The sequence below is a fragment of the Anas acuta genome, chromosome 7 (genome assembly GCF_963932015.1).
Source record: "Anas acuta chromosome 7, bAnaAcu1.1, whole genome shotgun sequence".
Classification (NCBI taxonomy): domain Eukaryota; kingdom Metazoa; phylum Chordata; class Aves; order Anseriformes; family Anatidae; genus Anas; species Anas acuta.
The window spans coordinates 23,017,532-23,037,671 of NC_088985.1; the positions used below are offsets into that span (position 1 = coordinate 23,017,532).

Genomic DNA, 20,140 nt, shown 5'->3' on the forward strand with positions numbered 1-20,140 from the left:
ACTATGGAACTGCACATATACAGTGTTAGTACTGTTCTGTGATAATCTACGTAATTACCATAATTGCTCATTGTATTCTGTGCATTTTAGTAATATTCTAATTGCTGCTATGTCCTTGAAAATGTCATCTTTCTGGTCATTAGCACGGTAAAACCACCTTTTACTGTGCTAGGTGATACCTAGCACGGTAAAACCACCACAACTTTACAAAATGACCCAAATTAGAACTTGACCAAAATGTCGCATGAATATATCTACTTTCAACTTTGGTACCTGCTTCCACAGCAGACAGTAAAAATAAAAAATAAAAAAATAAAATAAAAAAAAAAAAGGTATACCTTGGATCCCCAATGATAAATGACTGTGCTTACATTCTGAAATCTCTAGAATGTCTTCTATGAAATTTTCTGAGTAAGAGTGTTGCAACTGTTTCTTGGAAGCAAACACACACACACAAAATAAATAAATAAATAAATAAAATTACTAAAGACAATTTTTAGGAGGGTTTTTGTTGTTGTTGTGCTCCTTTTATCTTCCTTGTATAACAGTACCCAAAGACCGTCAATTTCATAAAATACGGTTCACAAAAAGAGGTTTGCTATACCAAATAAGATTTTTTTTTAAAGTGCTCCTGCTTTTGGTGTCTCGTATACTGGATATTGAGTATAAGAATATTTTTAAGTGGTTGAGTACCTGTAGTTGCCACGTCATCATCTGCTAGCTTTTGAAATTACAATCCACTCTGAAAAATTGCAACAAAAGGTAATTAACACCAGAAGAACACAGATACCATTATTTTCTTATAGAAATAATACAAATGCCTTATTTTAGTTATTTCTTTTTTGACAGGTATGTTAAGTTGTTCTTTTAATGTCAATCTGATCTTTTAAAAATTAATATCATTGTTGCATACGTTTCTTTGATAGGTTAAAGTCCAAAAGAAGTAGATTCTGTTTAGCTAAAATGTCCCACGGTGCTCTGATGTGTTAAAGTGACCCAATTACTGTATATACTTACCAAGGAAACTTCTAACCGAAATATCAAAATCTATCCTAAATAATCAGCAAACTAAATGAAGCCAAGGGCCACCCTTTGTTTTAATTACCATAATTTCCTCAATGTCTCACTTATAAAAAGTGTGTATTTCCTTGTTCACCTTTTGTCTTATTTCCATAGTTAGGCTGTTTCACGCGAGTACAGTTTGCTTCAGACACTGATTTTGATTTTGTGATGCAAATTTTTAAACACTTCAGTCAGATGTTTTCAATTTCCTCTGTCATGGGTCAATGGCAAAGACTCCATTGACTTCCACAAATGTAGGAGCAGATGTGAAGGGTTGACTTCATGATACATGTGTAAACAAATGAAAATGTTTTCCACAAGAAAGCCAACTTTAAGATGCCAAGAACTCTTAACTTATAACAAGTTTTTTTTTTTTGTTGTTTTTTTTTGTGTGTTTTTTTCCTGCCAAGATCTTCAGCTGTTGAGGCCATGGAGCAAAACTGCTGAGTTTTACAAAATTAATTAAATGGCTATCAACCCAACCAAACATATAGAAGAAATTTAAATTGTTTTAACTTTACAAACATGGAAAGGAAAACTAGAGAAAACACATAAAAGAGTGAAGTTATGATTACTGTTAACAACCGTCTATCAGCCTGTTTCACTAGGATGGTTGATAAGACTTCACATTTTCCTTAAAAACAGGGTAAATCCCCTATTTTAGTGTTAATCTCTTCTGTGTCTTTTACTGTCATCTCTTAAACCACAGTGAATTTTTTAACTGAGAAGAGGATAACGACCGTTCTCTAATGTCTGGGTAAATCAAATCTCCATCTAACATCTTCTGAGCATTTACATGAATAAAGGTTGGTTTAAGTACTACTTTCATGAAAACGAACAACCAAAAAAATTGATAGCATTTTTCTTAACAGACTAATTTGTTCTCATTTTCCTGCTTATGAAAAACAGAGAAAATAATTTGTCACAAGGCTAAACTGGAATTGTGTCTTATTCAGTAAAGCTGTATGTATCCTTTTCATGGACCTTACAGAGGGCCAAGTACAGTTCTTCCAGTATGATCCTAGAAGTTCATGGGTCACCCTCTGCCATTTCCTGCATTCCTAGCTTCTCTTCAAGGTAGATACAGTTACTCAGAAAACCTGACATGGTTCACAGAGTTTGGTTTCCCATCATACAAGCATACGTATCTGCCATAGTTGTTTTAAGAGCAATAGGAGAACACATCTACTTTCCTCCAAACCTCTGTGTGACATGATGTCCTGCAGTGCTTCCAAAATGGATCAGTGATATCAAGGCAAAGGCTGTCCTGTAAATTATTTTAACACGGGTATATTTCTTTACCCTGGTTGTAATATGTTTTACCTGAACAATCTGCTGGAACAGATTGCTGGGCAGAAGATTTTTAACCATGCTATCTAAGCTCTGTTCAGAACAGATCTAAGAATAAATGACAAAATCATAATCATCTCATAAATTATCTACATGATTATTTCTACTATTGTCAAAGAACAGATTAAGGAAAAATTCTATCATGGATGGATTTAATGAGCCAGTTAAGGTTATTCAGTGTTGCCACTGCAATCAGACTGACAGTATATAAAATACTTTTCTATTAATATTTTTTTGAAAAGAAAAAGCAGTTTTGCAACAATATAGACTGTCTAACCATTTCATGAATCTTTCATTGCAAACTGAACATACTGTTTTAAATCCCTCCCTTTGAAATTATTATTGCTTCTGGAATTCAACAGTGTAGTAGATGATTACCAGTCCAAGAGTCAGGGGGCTGAAATTCTGTACCAATTGCTTCAGAATACAGGAGCTTAGTATATTATGAATGGCTATTTATGGTTTGTATACTCTGGTTGTGAATAGCAATTTATGCCATAAAAACTGACAGGTTTCTATTCTGATTTCCAATCTACTACTGAAATCAGTAGTGAGGGTCGGTTTCCTTCTAGATTTGACAACCTTTGCAGAATTACTGTAGATTTAATGATTGGCAACTATAAACAAAAAGGAAATAAATACATAGAGGAGTTGTGTTGACACACTGTAGTATGTAAAACTATTGATGTAGTGTGGAAGATAGATTTCACTGAAGTCAATTGGAATTTTGTTACTGGGTTCCACATTGCCAACATTTCAGTGTCAGTACATAGAGTTTGGCTATTTTTACCTCGGATTAGCGTACAGTTCATCTGCTTTCCTGCCCTTACTCTCTTATTTTCCTCTCTTCCTACTCTCCCTACCTTCTTACCTCTCGTTGGTTCCTGTTCTGTATCTGCTGCATCTGCCAGGCAGTTAAATTTTAAAATAGCTTCTTCCCTTTGAAGTGCTAATGCTAACACTGCTATTTCTATAACAAGTAACATCACTGACTGTTGTGGTTTGCTTTTACTCTTTATGTATTTGCATGTGCATTTGTATGTGTGTTTTTAACAGCAATAAAATAGAAAAAAATAAAGGAAAAAAACCTCCTAATTAAGTTTTCTAAATAAAAGTTAAATCCCAGCTGCTCCACCTCAGGCTGTGATCTTGTCAGATCTCACAAGCTAAGCAGGTCAAATTTGGAGAGTAATTAGATAGGAGACCTCTGAGGAAAAAACAGGTGCTTTATGTGGTGGCATTGAAGATTCAATAGCTGCCACTGTTCAATTTCAGTAAGTGTTAAAACATTGTTTATGTTGTTCTTTCTTCATTCACTCTCAGTGGCCATTAAATACAGTAAGTCAGTATGTAACCGCTGTTACTGAAAATCTTAATACTGCTTATTGCCAGAAGGTAGGAGGATGCTCTTGGACAAAGGACCTCTTTGTACATACTCTATTTTTGTAGTCTTCTCCAACCATCTGCTAGTATCCTAGATAGGAAAATAGATGAGCTATACATTGGAGACAGAGGACTGGACTTTCAATCACATCCAGTCATAGTATTCATGTGTTTTTTTTAACAGCCTGAATTGTTTTATGTGTTAAGCACTTAAGAAATTACTGTTTTCTTCTTCATGTTTTTGTTCTGCTGTTGAATAAAATACATATGTGCATGTTTATTTTAAACATCTATACTTACCATATTTACAGTAATCATCATCTGCCCTAGTGTGGCCTTTATACAATATCATGTACAGTTATGTAGCAAAATACAAATAAAAAATCATTCCATACTTGGGTGTTAACCTTAAAGAGCTTAGGAGTCCTTGCAAATCTCCTGTGAGATTTAGAAAGCTCAGAGATGTCCATTTTAAATATTTATATTTCATTCTTTCACACTGTGTATGTTTCATTCATGAATGTGTTGCATCTTCCATGTAAATCATTTCATTTATTTCCAGGTATAGGAAAAAAAAACAACACTGATTAATAATGAAGTCGCCAGTTATGTGTGCACTAAGGAAATCATTTCTGCTATGTAGATTATCCTCAAGATTTGCTTTGGAAAAGATAATCTGATAAAACAGTTTACTGCTTTGTATAAATCAGGAATGTGTGAGTATGCTTCAGTGGGTTGAACAGTGGGACAAAGTGGGCTTGTCCTCTTGCAAGGCTTTCTTTGAGTTGATTCTGTTTGTTTACAAGAAACGATAAAATTCTATTTCCTGGAACAAAGCAATGGAATATTCCTTCATCAGTTGCTCTAAGCCACAGACAGTCATCCCACTGCCCCAAAGGCTCTGTCCTTCTCTAAACTTTCTTCAAGGCTCCAGGAGCAAATTCAAAACATACCTGGTTACATTTTCTCTCTCTTTTTTTCCTAGACTTCCTAGAGAGGGTGGTGTAGGTGTGCTGAGGAGGTTCTAAGCATCTAAATCTTCAAAAAAAAAAAAAAAAGTCATTAATTCCCAACTTTTTCCTGCGTATAGGAATGCCTTTTTGATTTAGCTACTCTTTGTGGTCTTTGAATGATAGCTAGATATACCAGTTTCAACTCCCAAAGTATAAATTATTCCTACAAACACCTTAAAGAAAGGTGTTCCTTTGAAAATGGGAGGTGGGAATTGCATAAGTCAATTAATAACAATATATATTTTTATATACAAGATTTATCACACAGCTTTTTATTGTGCCCAAAGGCTGGTCAAAAGGGGGATGAGAGGAGGGAGGGGGGGGGAAGGTGGAAGAAGGGGAGAATATTCCCACTAGATGGAGGAACTATTAATAGGGATTGATCTTTCTTCAGTGCAGTCCTGTTTCTAAAAAGTGACATAAAAAAATCCCATTTCCAGAAAGTATATGTATGGAGAAAGCTTCATTTTTCAGAGATCCAACCTATATCAGTCTTCACCAGCAGTCCAAAACTTATCCAAGTTTTCTCCAAGGTGCCTGTTCTTTGGCTTTAATTTGATATTAGCTCCTTTTTTATATATTGGCTGTGTCTGCATGTTTATGTCCTCCATGTTTAGCCCCTTTTTGTTTCACTTGTATTTATTTCCTTCTTAAAACAGCAAAACCACTCCACCCACCTCATTCGCATTCTGAGCTGGCTTTTCCAAGCTTTTGTTTTGTACATAGATGTGTAATTGTGTTTGGGGTTTAGAGACTACAGTCATTCCAGCTACTTGTTTCTGCAAAGGAGCATAATGACTTCTTACATCTATCTTAAATGAAGAGGGACAGCTATACCCAAGAGCTGCAGTGGGGTTTATCTGACATAATTTTACAGCATTATAAACCACATTACAGCTGAAACTTCAGGATCAGCAAACCAGTAAAGGTCTTGGTTCAGCATTATGGTGTAGTGAGTTTTCCTTCTGGTGATGTCACATCTGTTGTGCCAGAAGCAAGAAATGCATCGAGGTTTTGAAGGGCATCTGCAATGCCATCTTTGGCTAAGAAGGTTGTTCAGAGTAGGTGTACTATGCACATCAGTCCTGTGTGCAACGTACCCTGCCTGTGTAGTTAGTTTTGGAATGTTTTCAGGGTAAGGGAACTACAAAACCAATTTTAGATACAGTCTGCTCTGAGTCTGCAGAAGGTAAAGCTCAGATGGACTAGTAGTTTGGGGTGTTATTGTCTTTTGGATTATCTTAATCCTTGCTCTGAGTGTTCATTCACCCTTCCAAGTCACTGTGCTTTCTTCTGTTTACTGCATGTGGTGATCCAACCTAGTGCAGTGCAAGGGTCTTATAAGTGAGGATATTTCAAATCAAAGACAAATTTAAAAATCAGAAATAGAGTATATAGTAACATGTTTCAGCTTCAAAAAATAACTACACTTTCTTGGAATGCCCTCAGTAATCCTTCAGCGGATGCCAAACCCTGAGGTTTCATATGATAAAGTTCGTGTAAGTTTTATGTAAATTGAAATTCATATTTGTCTACATAATTTCACTTTGTTATAAAGCTGCAAAGAAAATGTCTTCGCAGAACAAGGAAATGTTGAGTCATATTCACTCCAAATAAACTCTAGTGACTTGAGTACAGAAAGATAGATTTTCCCCATTATTTGTCAAATGTATAATTCACTTTAAAATTAATTGAAAATCAGGGAAATGATACCCTTTATGACTTGAGTTTTAGTCTGTGCTTCAGACTGAAATAAACACTCAATCATGGCTCAACTGAAACCACAGTTTCTGTGTAGTGGTCAGAATTACTCATAAATCTGACTTCGTGAACCTTAGTGGATGAATAATGGTGACCAAAATTTGAGTATTGAGTCTTGAATCAAGCAAATGTCATATGGCCTTCAGGACAAGAATATTTCAGATAGCTGTACTATTATAATTTGTTTTAATTTTACCAAATCAGGATTAATTCTGTCTTCCTTCAATACAATTAATTTTCCAGAAGAAATCTAGAAAACTTTTGATGTTTATATTTTCATATTAGCTACTTTATTTAGGGATTTCATGTCAAATACAGTGAATCCTCAAAGAAAATTCAGTGAGTGAAATCCTAGCCCTGTTGAAGAAAAATAGCATAATTTCTTCGAGTTTTATGTGATCAAGATTTAGACTAAAGTCTTTGGCAGAGATGTGCCAAGAACAAATGTCTGGATGTGGCAGCACTGAAACTCTGAATGATCTGCAATGTTAACACAGATATAACTTGAAACATTCCCAGTGAATCTGCGTCCAGATAAGTTCAGGTGCTGCAGTTGGAACTACGGATCCAGATTTAATAAATCGGTCTCTCTTATAATACCAGCAAGGCATCAGAAAGGATGTTAATTATCTATTAGAATTAGTTGTACTTCAATTAATAAAAACAATAGAACAGATCCAGTGTTTGACGTTTTGAATACTTTTTTTAGGTACATAGCTACACAGAAGTCATCAAGATGACTCATGAATGAAATTGCCTATGCAATGGAGTTCTATGGCAAGGAATCTGGAGAATTTCCAAAAATACTTAGAACAGGTGGAAAGCACTGAAAATAGGTCTTTTCTCTTTCCAAATTGGCCATGTGGATTTTATTTTGAGTCACGGTCTTAAGCTATTTGTAAATAGGAGATCTAGCACAGCAGAGACACTACATGTAGACTTTCTCACCTTGCTAGCCATATGTGTTCTTCATCTCTAGCCTTTCAGTATCTCTATACCTTTATTCCTGTCTCTCAAACATATGACAATTGATCCACTACCTCATTAAACACCTATGCTTTTTCTAGAGTTTAATGCTAGATGTCCCAAAGCAAACATCTCTATATAGACAATTATTTAATTGGAATAGATGAAAACTAGCACAAAAAAATTTAGATGGATAAGGAGCTTCAAAAGAAAGGCAGCTTGTGCTGAAAAGAGAACTGTATAACATGGAATTTCGTAGAATCAGTCTTATTACTTCAGTATCTCTTAATAGTTTCACTAGTAATCTTAGAAAAAAAAAAAAAAAGAAAAAAAAAAAAAAGAAGAAAGAAAGAAAAAGTGATATTTACTGTTGATTCCCAACTTGCCAATAACACACACATGATATTGAAGCCAAGAAATGGTGTTAAGATAAGATAACAAATGTCATCATTATGAACTAGAGTCTAACAAAAATGTTTGGTATGATTTGGTAGTTTGTGAATCTGAAGTCAAACATCATGAGAAAAAAATATCATTAGTGCTGAGCACAGAGAAACTATACGCTATCTGCACTGGAAAGTCATGAAAGAAGGCCAATGCTATCTGCATCAGTGTTTAAATAAAGATGAGACACTTAATGGCTATTATGCATGTTACTTAGAGTTTAGAAGAATTACATGTAAAAATCTGTCCATCAGTGTTTAAGATACACTAAATCAAACTGTAATAGGTTACAAAGGTCATTGGGGATATAGAGAACTCACTTTATGAAAAGAGATTAGAAGAGGATCTGGCTGAATTAAATAAAAATTGTATTTTATATAAATAAATCAAATGGTGTACAGAAGAGAATATCACTTAAAGATGTGATAGAGAGAAAAAAATGAGATGATTTCTAGTCAGAGGAGTGATGTTCAGGAACTGCCTTCAGTTGGAACAGTGAAATGAACTGATTTTAAAATAAGCCACTGGATTATAGAAGATGTTAGATAATATATTTTGCTGAAAATCAGAGTTTTAGCTTGGTGATTCAAAGTTTTACTTGAGGGTTTGTTTTTTTTAATTACCTTTTTGTGCTAAAATTGATGTAATCATATGAAAAATTTGATTCTGACAAACTTTTTTTTTTTTTCCCCCAATAAAAACAGACAGAACAGTTCCATTTAATATTATTTAATGATCTTGGAGCACCAGTACTAAATACAAAGAAGTAATACAGTGACTATAGCTAGAAGCCATCAGAAAACAATAAGGAAAATGAAAATAACATGAGAAACAGACATCAGATTAAAAAAAAAAAATCATCAAAATATTAATCCAGGACACAAGCTTTACAAACTTCTAAAGATACACTCCAGAATTGGCTTTACCTGGGTTCTTATTCTAAAGGAAGAATGACTTGCAATACATGGGATCCCTCAGAATTACTTCTGTAAGAGTTCAGAAATGTGAAGAAAATGTGAAACGTTTGAAAAAGAGGGTAATTAAGTTCTTTACTTTACAAGAGGCAAACAAATATTATGAAAAAAGAAAAAAAAAGAAAAGAAAATTGAGCTGTAATTCTCAAGTGTTATGTGCCAAATGTGTAGTCTAACTGCAATCACTCAAGTATGAAACACAGAGATTTTAGTCCTGCTATAAGTGCAAATTACAATGCAACCTCAGCTGTGGAGTAGCAAGTAATTACTCTTTTGCATGCAAGTAACACAAAATCTACAGCATAATGGGAAAGGAAAAATAACAATAACACGTTATGGAATTGAAAATTTCCCACAGAATGGCTCCACCTTTCCATCATATATTCTGTTCCTTCCTCCTTACACAGCTTTAATCCTCATTGTCTATGATTATCTAACTAAGGACTTGTGACAGTTTGGGGGATCTCTCTACGTACAGCTTATGAATTCTGTTTGATACTTGGTAATCTCTATATATAGCTGTGTCAGGTCGAAAATAGTTTGCTTCCACAAGAGGTGACAGAAGGAAATTTTGCTCCTGGCACATGATCAATAAAGAATTGGTAATCTCCTGTTGAAGTACAATTCCTTGAAGAAGGAAGATGCTACCAGGTAGGCAGACCAGGTTTATAGATGAGGTGAGGAAGTAGTAAATCAGTGCTAAATCATGTTCTACACAAATTTCATTGCTTGATTAGGGAGCTGCCTACGAAGAGAGGAGGCTGGAAGAGCAAGTGTCTCCTTGGTGTTTGTCCTGGTTTCAGTTAGCACAGAATTAATTTTCTTCCTAGTAGCTGGTGGAATGCTGTGTTTTGGCTTAGGATGAGAAGAGTGCTGATAACACCCCGATGCTTTAATTGTTGCAGAGCAGTGCTTACACCAAGCCAAGGACATCTCAGCCTTTTGCTCTGTCCTGCCAACGGGCAGGCTGGGGGTGCAGTAAGAGCTGGGAGGGGACAGACCCAGGACAGGTGACCCAAACTAGCCAAAGGGGTATTCCATACCATCTGACGTCATGCTAAACAATATATAGGGGTGGCTAGCTGGGGGGAAGGGGCGGACTGCCCGGCTAGCTCAGTCGGTAGAGCATGAGACTCTTAATCTCAGGGTCGTGGGTTCGAGCCCCACGTTGGGCGCCAAAAAGGCTGTCGTGGTTTAACCCGGCTGGCAGCTAAACACCACGCAGCCGTTCGCTCACCCTCCCCCCTCCCTCTCTGGGACGGGGGAGAGAAATGGAAAGTGAAGCCCGTGAGTTGAGATAAAGACAGTTTAATAAGACAGGAAAATAATAATAACAAAATAATAATAAAAATAATAACAATAATAATACAATGGTGATAATAGGAAAGTAATAATAGTATGTACAAACAAGTGATGCACAATGCAATTGCTCACCACTCGCTGACCGATGCCCAGCCTAACCCCGAGCAGTCCGCCCCTTCCCCCCAGCTAGCCACCCCTATATATTGTTTAGCATGACGTCAGATGGTATGGAATACCCCTTTGGCTAGTTTGGGTCACCTGTCCTGGGTCTGTCCCCTCCCAGCTCTTACTGCACCCCCAGCCTGCCCGTTGGCAGGACAGAGCAAAAGGCTGAGATGTCCTTGGCTTGGTGTAAGCACTGCTCTGCAACAATTAAAGCATCGGGGTGTTATCAGCACTCTTCTCATCCTAAGCCAAAACACAGCATTCCACCAGCTACTAGGAAGAAAATTAATTCTGTGCTAACTGAAACCAGGACAGTGTTGTAGACTTAGTATATCTGGTAGTGAGCATCAGAGGACTGCTGGACTTGCAGGACTTCCACCTGTTTGTGGAATGGAAAAATAAAGTCAGAGACACGCAAGCGGGTTCCTGCCTAGAGCGGTACGTTTCTCGTGGCAGTTCGCGTAGCAGCTGTCTGTCCGCCTTAAAAGCCGAGCTGTTGCTTGCTTAACCCTCCATTGGAAACAACTCCAAGTCCAGTGCACCCCAAGTTTAAACAACCGGGATGTGAAGGAATCCAGGGCGCCTCTCAGAGCAGCAGTACAGTGAGAAAGCCCCGTGCCCGGTTCGGCGCCGGCTTGGGCGACAAGCTGGTGGCGCCGCTGGCCCGCAGCGAGCCCTCACGCGACCGGCACCGCGCTGCCTGCGGATCCCGGCCACAGCGACCGGCGCGCGGGCTGAGGGGGCGCGAGCCGCGGCCGTTAAACCCCAACGGCTGCCCGCGTGAGGGGTGCTCCCCGGCCCCCTGCCCAGCCCCGTTCGGGTGGCGGAATTGGGGACGAACCCCGTGAGAAGGGAGGCTGCCGTGCGCCCTGCCCTGCCTCCCGCAGCCCCCCGCCTGCCGCCTCCTCCTCCGGCCGGCGGAGTTGATGCATTAATCATGATGCGGCCGCTGTTAATGCGTTCACGCCGAGCGGGCTGTGCCACCGGCTCGCGGCGGAGCGCGGCGGGCTGAGGGCGTGAGGAGAGCTCCGGAGCCGAGGAGCCGCCGCCGCCTCCAGACGCGCGGAGTCGAGGCCGCGGCCGCACCCGCAGCGCTCTCCATGGCTCCGGAGGAGGTAACGGGAGACACCCGTCGCGCTCCCCGTCCCCCCGGCCGTGAGGGAAGGGGCAGGGCCGAGGGGGTGCGGGGTTGGCGGCGCTGGCCGGGCGGCTTCAACTTGCCGGGCGGGGGGGGGTTGGGCAGGATCGCGCGTCTTACCGCGGGAGAGGCTTCGCCTCGCGTCCCTGAGGTTCCCCCCCTCCGCCACAAGTCCTGCCCGTGGTTTAAAAATTGCTCTCTTGGCATCACTGTGCGGGAGCCGGGCTTACTTTCACCGCCGCTGACGCTGTTAAAAACGTCGTGGCTTCGGCGGTAACAACGCCGAGCCCCCTCCCTCCGCCAGCCTGCCGGGTCACCTGCTCCGGGTGAGAAATTAACCGCTGGTAATCCATTAGCTTCATCTTCCCCACTTACGCGAGAGTGATGAAGAGTTGCTAATTAATTTACACACGAGGAAATTATCTCTGAAGGAAGGAAAAATACCCCGTTGCACCTGCTCCGTCGAGACTTGTCATCTGGATCTGGAGGAGAGCTGTAAATCATGTAAAGTGTTCGCGGTGAAATCGGCTCCTGAGAGCTGTAGGATTATGTATCCAAATGCTGAATTTACAATTCCCACTAGGAAAAGACTGAAACTCAGGTCAGATATAAACTACATCATTTCATTTAAAACTAAACTGTAGTTATTTGTTGTAATTCTAAAGGGGATTTTTCTTTTCTCCTGATTAAATGGAAAGTACTATCAGAGCACGTAATAACGATTTACACGTTATAGCCTGAAATTTCTTGCAGACTTGGAAGTGGTTGGCAGTGTAAGGATGATGCTTTAGTTTCACATACGCCCTCTTATTTTTGCTACACATGGAAAGACTGAGAATAACCAGGCTGTTAAATTTTACTTAGTTTTTGGTATGTACAAAACCATATTTTCTGATATACAGAAGGGAGAGAACTTGGACTAGGGAGACCACAACTTCCATTGAAAAGGCTGATTTTCTCCACTAACTGAAATCTGTGTGATGTCTGCTTTGATTATTTCCATCCTTTGAAAAAAACATTAAAAATGTGATAAGCTGCTTCCACGAATTCTGCTTGCTGCCTCTAAGGCAATACTACAATAGTTCTTGACACTTGTCTGTTAAATGAGCTGAACTGGGGAGAACTACTGCTCAGTAGGATTCTTGTTTTTAGGGATATTTATTCCCATGTCAGATATTTCTTGATATATTAGAAAATGTGTGGTTGTTGTTGTTGTGTTGGTTTTTGTTTGTTTATTTGTTTGTTTTCAGACTGGTGAGATCATGTTTTCATATTATAAAAATTCTTTGATTTTTAATTTCTAGTTTAGTTTTATTGCACAAGTGAATTTTGCAATATATGACTAGTTTTGTTGCTGACAAAACTAGTTTGAGGTTTTGTCATTTCAGAACTAAAATATATTAGAGTTAATTAATATCCCAACATATAATACTGATAATACTGTAAATGATAAATATTATTGTTTTAATTATGTAAAAGTACTAATTCCTAGTTAAAAACATTGCATGTGTTGTAGTTGGAGACTGTACATTGCATTAAATCATGTCATCAGAGTGAAGGAATGAAGGAGGTTGTGTTCTTCAACAGTGGTGGCACATGTGATTTGAAAGTTTCATCAGTTGTAAGCTTATTGTAAAAGTATACGGATACAAATGGCAGCAGAGGGCTAAACTAATAAAATATACTAAAACTAATAGAGAAACCCAAGAGGTAAGAAAGAACATATGAGCTAGGCTAACCACTGAATATGCTTACTTTGAAGACCAGGATGTTTGCAGTGGTTGTCCTATCACTGTTCTACAGCTACAGAATAAGGGAACCAAAAATAAGCATAGGCTGAAAGAAAAAAAAAAAAAAAAGACAAAAAAATGTAAAGAAGGCTAGAGAGACATTAGGCTAGAAACAGAGAGAGACAGGCTAGAAACATTTTGAAATTTTGACAGTCTGTCAAATTCATTTTCTCCAGTACTTCATGTCATTGCTGAACTAAATCATATTCACATATATAGCAGTTTATGTCATTTAAGGTGGAATCCTCTGTTTAGTCTACCAATTAAATAAGATTCTGTTTTTCTGAATTTAATATAGCACAGAAAAAGAGGTGATAGAGGTCAAATGGCAGTCAGTAAAGGTGGCTTTATCTTTGAATTTGAAACAGGAGAGCAATTTATTTTCTTCTCTGATTCTTCTAATTGAAAATGCTATGGTGAGCAGTGGTCCCTGAAGTGGCCAAAGCATACTAAGCAGTATCCATTTACTGGTCTAAGATAGCACTGCAATAGAAATACTTTTTTTCTTTTTAAACAGCATTGTTCAGGTCACAGTGCTTTAACTATGTAGATTACATGTGAATAACAAGGAAATTCTGAAAAAAAATAGGGGTTTGACCAACTTCTGTCATAACTTAAGTTCCCATCCTGTGTAGATTCTGAAGTGAAATTTACATTTGGCTGCCGAAGTGTGGTTCAAGTTACATCAGAAAAGCATTTTTTTCTTTTCTAATCTAAAATTAAAAAAATCATTGGTCAACCAGAAGGGCATTGGGAAATGTGTTTACAGCCACAGCACTTCACTGTGCATACAATAATAACATGATTGTGTTTGATACAATGGATTGCAGGCATGGTGACTTCAGCGAATGATGGACCCGCCTACTTTCTCAATATTTGCAACGGGTTGAGTATGTTTTTCTGTGATGAGACCACAATGCTGAATGTTTCTCTATAGACATGGCTTCAAAAGTTGCTGGACGGGTCAGAGTTAGCTGACTGCACCACTGCTTGATGTTCTCTTAGTGCTATAAAAATAACTACTTGGCCCATATCTGTAGTCATATGAATATACCCTTTCTATTTTCTGTAGCTATTTTTGATTCACTCTTTGGTGCTTGACATAAGAAAACTTTTGAGTGGTCAGTGATTAACATCAAAGCAGTAGGCTACGTGGAGGATGATTAAATGTATGTCTTAGAATCTTATGTGAGGTTTTCAGAGAGCAACATCATTATAGAAAGGATAGTGCCAGGATTTCAGACATATCCATAGAGTACAAATTCCTATTCTGGCTATTTATATAGTAAGCAGAAATCTATTAAACTAGCAAGGATGACAAATATTTAATGAAGACTGAAAGAAGCTGTATCATTTCAGTATGTTTACAATGCACTGTTCTATTTAGTTGCTGATTAAATCTTTCGATCTCAAGGAATCTTGATCTTTCAATCTTCCAGTCATCTACTTTGATGCAATATTCTATAAAAGCATAAGGTAGAGGTTAAAGTCTTAAGACTGTTTTCTCTTAAAGATGAAAAGTTTGTTTTAGTCCTCTTATAACCCCAATTGAACTTCAGTGGGAATAGTTGGAAGAAAAAACCTGGGAAGGGAGGGGAGCAGAACAGGGAGCAGTTCTTTGCCATACTAATTCAGGGCTGAAGAAGAGGCCTTTTCAGGGTTAGGCAATAGCATTATCTAATCTCAGACATAAGCTGACTACGGTCTACCTTAAAGTTAGTTAAATACTTTGCCCTGTTGCTCTTTGTGGTTAAAAGTTTTGAAACCTCTCTTGTAATATGTAGAACTTTCTTCTAACTTCCAACCTAAATATATTCTTTGATTCCTAATTTGTAGTGTCTCAGTTTTATTACTTAAAGACAATTCCTTCTTTTGTGTGTATTCCTCAGTAAATTATAAACATTGATCATGTGCCTTTCATGTGCTAAGATCAAAGAAGCCAGAGCAAGTCTGTCAAGTTAAACAAGATACATACAGAGCCTAGAAACTTGATTCTCCTGAATTCTGAACATATCTCACCTGCATCCAATGCTGTGTCCCTGAAGTGTCTCCTTTATGTCTTAAATAACAGTTCTAATGCTCTACTTGGTCTACTAAAAATACCATACCAGACACTGGTGAAGATTAAGTTTGTTCTACAGGTATACCTAATTGGATTAGTTTTGCAGGAGAGATGTGAATTATTTTTCCCTGTAGTTCTGAAATTATAAGATACCATGTAATCAGAAATTCTACTATTTGCACTCATGTGCAAAATTTGAAGACTTGCTAAATGTTTTCCCATTTCCATTAGAACTAACTCCAAAAGTCCTCCAATGTCCACTGTAGAATAGTGAGAGTCTTGTATCAAGAATACTTCCTGTTTTTATCAAAACACCTCTACTTTTTTCCAAGTTCACAAAGTAGCACATGACAAAATCCATCTGAAGAGTGATTTTTAAATAAGTCCATTCATTATGTCACCTGTAGTTAGTTTTATATCTACTTTATTTTTTTGTGTTACACGCTTTTCAAATCAATAAATTAATGAGTGATGCCATGTCAAATTATTTGCTGAAATTTGAAGAGATTTCCTTTATCTTAATATTTTCTTTGAAGGTTAACTTGTTTGCTCCAGCTTGATGTATCTTTATAAATTATGTTGAAAATATCCTGCTTTTTTTTTTTTTATGATCCTCTTTATAGTTGATATAGTTGGGAAAAAAAAACAAACAAACAAACTATTACACTTATACATTGAAATCAGAATAACAGTTGCCTAGGCCACTTCCTCCTCTTATCTTAAGCAGGACATTTTATACTCTTGAGTCTACTCTCCACTCTGATATAGATTCTTCTTGAAACTCACTGTTTATAAAGCGTAGAATCCTACAGATTTCTGGTGATGATGCTAGGTCCTTGGTAAATTTCCTACCTTGTGCCTATCCATCAAGGAAGCTTAATCTAATAGCTCAAAAGCCATTGTATTCTTAGTTGGTAAGAACAGGAACCTGAATGAAACACTTTTTTTTTTAGTACCTTGTTTAATTTGCTAGGTCATCTTTGTGTCCCTATTGCTTCTTTCTTTCCCTATTCCCCAATTACAATTACTGTCCATTTTGTTCTGCCACTCAGGTGGATGTTCCCCTGAGACTTAACAGTCAAAAAGATAGGGGAGAAATATCCTGGGATTCTTGTGATAACTTGGGCAACCCTTGGCCATGGAATCATTGAATTGCCTGTGAAAATTTGCTACAGAATTGGAAAGTAATAATTTAAAGCTTAATTTAAACTTGACTTAGGTTCTATAATTTTAAATAACAGACTAACATGTCTACAATGGGTAAATCTGTTGAAATTATACAAAGATATTGTAATTCTCTGGATACAATTTTATGAAGACAGGTAGTTCATATGGCTCGACATAAAGAATATTATGACTTTCTGCTGGAAGGGCTTTGAAGTCCTTTTCTCATCCAGGTTTCCTAGACCTCAGAAGTGAAGAATCTTTCTATTCTCTTGAATTCTATGTTTTTGCTGAGGTGTCTGTCTTATTTTTGTAGAACTTTCTTGCCTGTTAAAAGCTGGTTCCTATTTTCAGTCCAGTCCTTTTCTCCTGGTATCAGTGAAACAAGTGACAGTATCAGAACTTTATCAGTGCTGCCAGCTAAGTTTTAAATGGAAATTATGGAATTGAGTAGAATGTTGCTACATGTTCATCTGTAGCCTTGAAAAGCCATTATCCTTTCATGCATGTTTAGAAGTTTAGGTTTTCTAATCATTAACGTAAGAATCTAGTTTCCAAATATTGACCAATTTATATAGCGACCCCCAGCCCCCCTTTGCAGTTAGCCCCCCTTGGCTAAAACTAACATATAGATTAGGAAGTTTTTAAGCCTACAGAATGAAGATAAGCCCTTCATACTTAGGAAAGAGTTGTTTCTGACTGATATATGAAGTAAGTGGAAAAGCTACTAAAATGAAATGTTCTGCAATGGCTTGAATAACGAGCTGGAGCAAGACTATAGGTACATTGCATTAATTAAGTTAAAGTGTGGTTTTTAAAACAGCTGTATTGTCTAAATATTTGAGTGTTTTTTGTTTGTTTTGTTTTAAATATAAATAGTGATTTACATCAATATTAATTTTACTTTGTTTTGGTATCACAACTTAAAAAAAAAAAAAACACTTCAGTAGTGTTGATTTTACTTAATTCCCAAAGTGTAACAAGATCTCAGTGGAAATGCAATGGTGTAGTATTACTCTTACTTCATGGTGGTGGTGAGGACCTCTGGAGGAGACCCCTGCTCCTCAAAGCAGGCTCACCTACAGCATGATACACAGGGCTATGTCCAGTTGCACTTTGAATATCTCCAGGGATGGACAAACAGCCTCATTAGGCGACCAGTGTTTGACCACCTTCATACTAATTTTTGTTTGTTTGTTTGTTTGTTTTTCATAGTGTTCAGATGGAATTTCTTATCTTTCTGAAGCAAGGGTTTTTTAACGTCGGCTTGCTGCAGGTGGTGGCAAAACCTTGATAAAAATTGTACCCGTATTCTACATTTTCTCTTGCTGTGACACACTCATCTGCTTTACCAGCAGAAGAGACACTGGACTACCCTCATTATAAGAAAACTTTAATGTTTCTAGGGTGATATTCAATGTGCTGTATAAGCTTGGTCTGCAGTCAAGCTGTTCCTCAGGAAAACTAATTCAATGTTGCTTGAATAGAGAACATTTCCTGTTGGTTTATGAAGTCACTAGTGCATCCACTTCTAGCTAAAAAGCTGTATTTTCTTTGCGTGTATATTCATAGAAGAGTGAGGTAGAGAAAGCTTTTAATGAAGTAAAGACTTTCCATTTACAGAATATTGTAAAAGGTAATACTTAAAATATTGAAACTGCTTTCCCCTCCCCCCCCCCCCTCCCCCCCAGAATTTATATACTGTGTTCTAGGGACACAATTTTACACAGCTAACTATGCTTTCAGCTTAAATACTGTAACATTGATATCAAGAAGCAATCTAGTTTTCTCAGTTTCATTCTTAATTCACTTCCTGTGGGAACTCCATTTGAAAAATGGAAGAATTTAACTTCTTTGTGTGATAATAAGGCATCTCAGGATGCCTCTAGAATTTGGAGAGAAATCGCTTTTGGCTTATAAGTTGAAGTGGATAGTTAGAGATGAAAAAATTGGTGATGGGCACCTGTGCAGGTTTGCAACTCTTGCCTTTACCTTGATTTCCAAAATCAATAAAATGTATATGCATTATCTGAATTTCAGAAAACTACTTCCCTTTGTTAGTTGTTGCTTATTTGATTTTGAAAAATTTCTGTTAACTCTGAGCATCTGTTTTATTTGGAAAGGCAGAGAAGTCCTTTTTCCCTGGTGCTATAAAGGGTGAAGTTATAGTTACTCGCTAAAATATTGCATATTATCTACAGTACAGAGATTTTTTTTTCATATTTTCCCCCTACTACTGTTCTTTAGAGTGTTAAACAATTTTGTATATTACATCTAAGTCACTGGAAATAAAGTCTTACCTTTTCATCATTTTTTTTTTTTTTCTTCAAAAATCAACCATAAAAAAATGTGTTGTAAGAATGAATTTATTTACAGTGGGATATTACTGGACACCTGAAACATTTGTAAGTGCAAAAGCAAAATAATTAGAAGGTAGATCATCTTGATAAATGACAAAATAGAAGTTGGTACGGATACTGTTTTTCATATGTAATTGAATCCAAAGGAATCCAAATACTGAGCATAAATTTTTGGTTTCTGGATGTGCAAAACTGGGCTAGTTCTGCCCTTGTCATAATTTAGCATTTATATAGTGCTTACTAGGTATAAAAGTCTATAGACATTAATGATCTTCATTACATTCTTTGCAGCAGGTTGGTGGGTTATTTCTACAAATGACCAGTATTAGGCCAATATATTTTAGACCTAGAAATCTGGTAGCAGTTTCAATTGTGATATAAATTTGTTTGAAGTGTTCACAGGGAAAGCTATATCTCTCGGAATCCAAATTCAAGCCTTACAACATATGCTTTCATTATAAAGGAACAAATACACAAGAATTTCATTCTGAGCACTTGAATAAGATCTTGTCTCTTTGATAATGGAATCTAGTCAGATATAGTTTTCCCCATATTAGTCTGTTGACTAGTATACAGAAGAAATTTTAAAGGTTCCTACAGAATAGATCTTTAAGTTACAAACAGTATGTCTGATTTAGCTCCCATTTCTGTGGAAGAGTGGTCACACATGGAAAGAGGAGGTTTGACTCTCATGCATTCACACTCTTCAGCTGACAAACTTTCCCTCCAGCAATCAGTTGACAGTGATCAGCTTGAGGATTATTTCTGGAAGGAAAAGGTCTACAGCTCTACTTCAACAGTAAGATTAAAAACTAGCTGTCATCTGTTTCCCTGGCTTGACTAGTTAAAATCATAGCCATAAAAATGCCATATTACGGAACATTTTATACAGTAGTCAGACCTCATTAACTGAAAGGCAGTCAACCCTTGCAAACAATGGTTTGTAACATAAAATAAAACAAAATAAATTTTGACTGCAACTTCAGAATTAGCTGATGGTTTTTTTCTAGATGATATAATTCTTTAAAATAAACCTTACACAGATATTATAATTTTAGCTTGTGATCTTCTCATATATAGAAAACATAGGCGATTCTCAGTATAAAAAGCATTTGTATGTTATACCCATATTATCAAGTATCTTCCAGACTTGCCTCATATTAATTCCATCATCTCCATGTATCCCATTGTACCATTTATAAAGGA

General features: G+C 37.2%; 1 protein-coding gene, 1 long non-coding RNA gene and 1 other non-coding gene across 6 annotated transcripts in view; 2 read left to right on the forward strand and 1 right to left on the reverse strand.

Annotated features, from left to right (window-relative positions):
* Positions 1–9,391: 9,391 nt before the first annotated feature.
* On the reverse strand, positions 9,392–11,850 carry LOC137859429 (uncharacterized). The gene is made up of 3 exons (XR_011098270.1): positions 11,679–11,850; positions 10,728–10,799; positions 9,392–9,730 (listed from the first exon to the last, which is right to left on the reverse strand). It is a non-coding gene; the product is annotated as an uncharacterized lncRNA (long non-coding RNA).
* Positions 10,056–10,128, forward strand: TRNAK-CUU (transfer RNA lysine (anticodon CUU)). Its single transcript has one exon. It is a non-coding gene; the product is annotated as a tRNA-Lys (tRNA).
* Positions 11,400–20,140, forward strand: part of LOC137859427 (heparan sulfate glucosamine 3-O-sulfotransferase 1-like) — a 55,021-nt gene continuing 46,280 nt past the window's right edge. For 2 of the 4 annotated variants that reach the window (XM_068688482.1, XM_068688483.1), the window contains exon 1: positions 11,924–12,159. The gene's annotated coding sequence lies outside the window, so the exon portion shown is untranslated. Of the gene's footprint in view, positions 11,536–11,923; positions 12,160–20,140 lie in introns of those variants that run through there. The other 2 variants (XM_068688485.1, XM_068688484.1) reach the window with 2 other exon arrangements.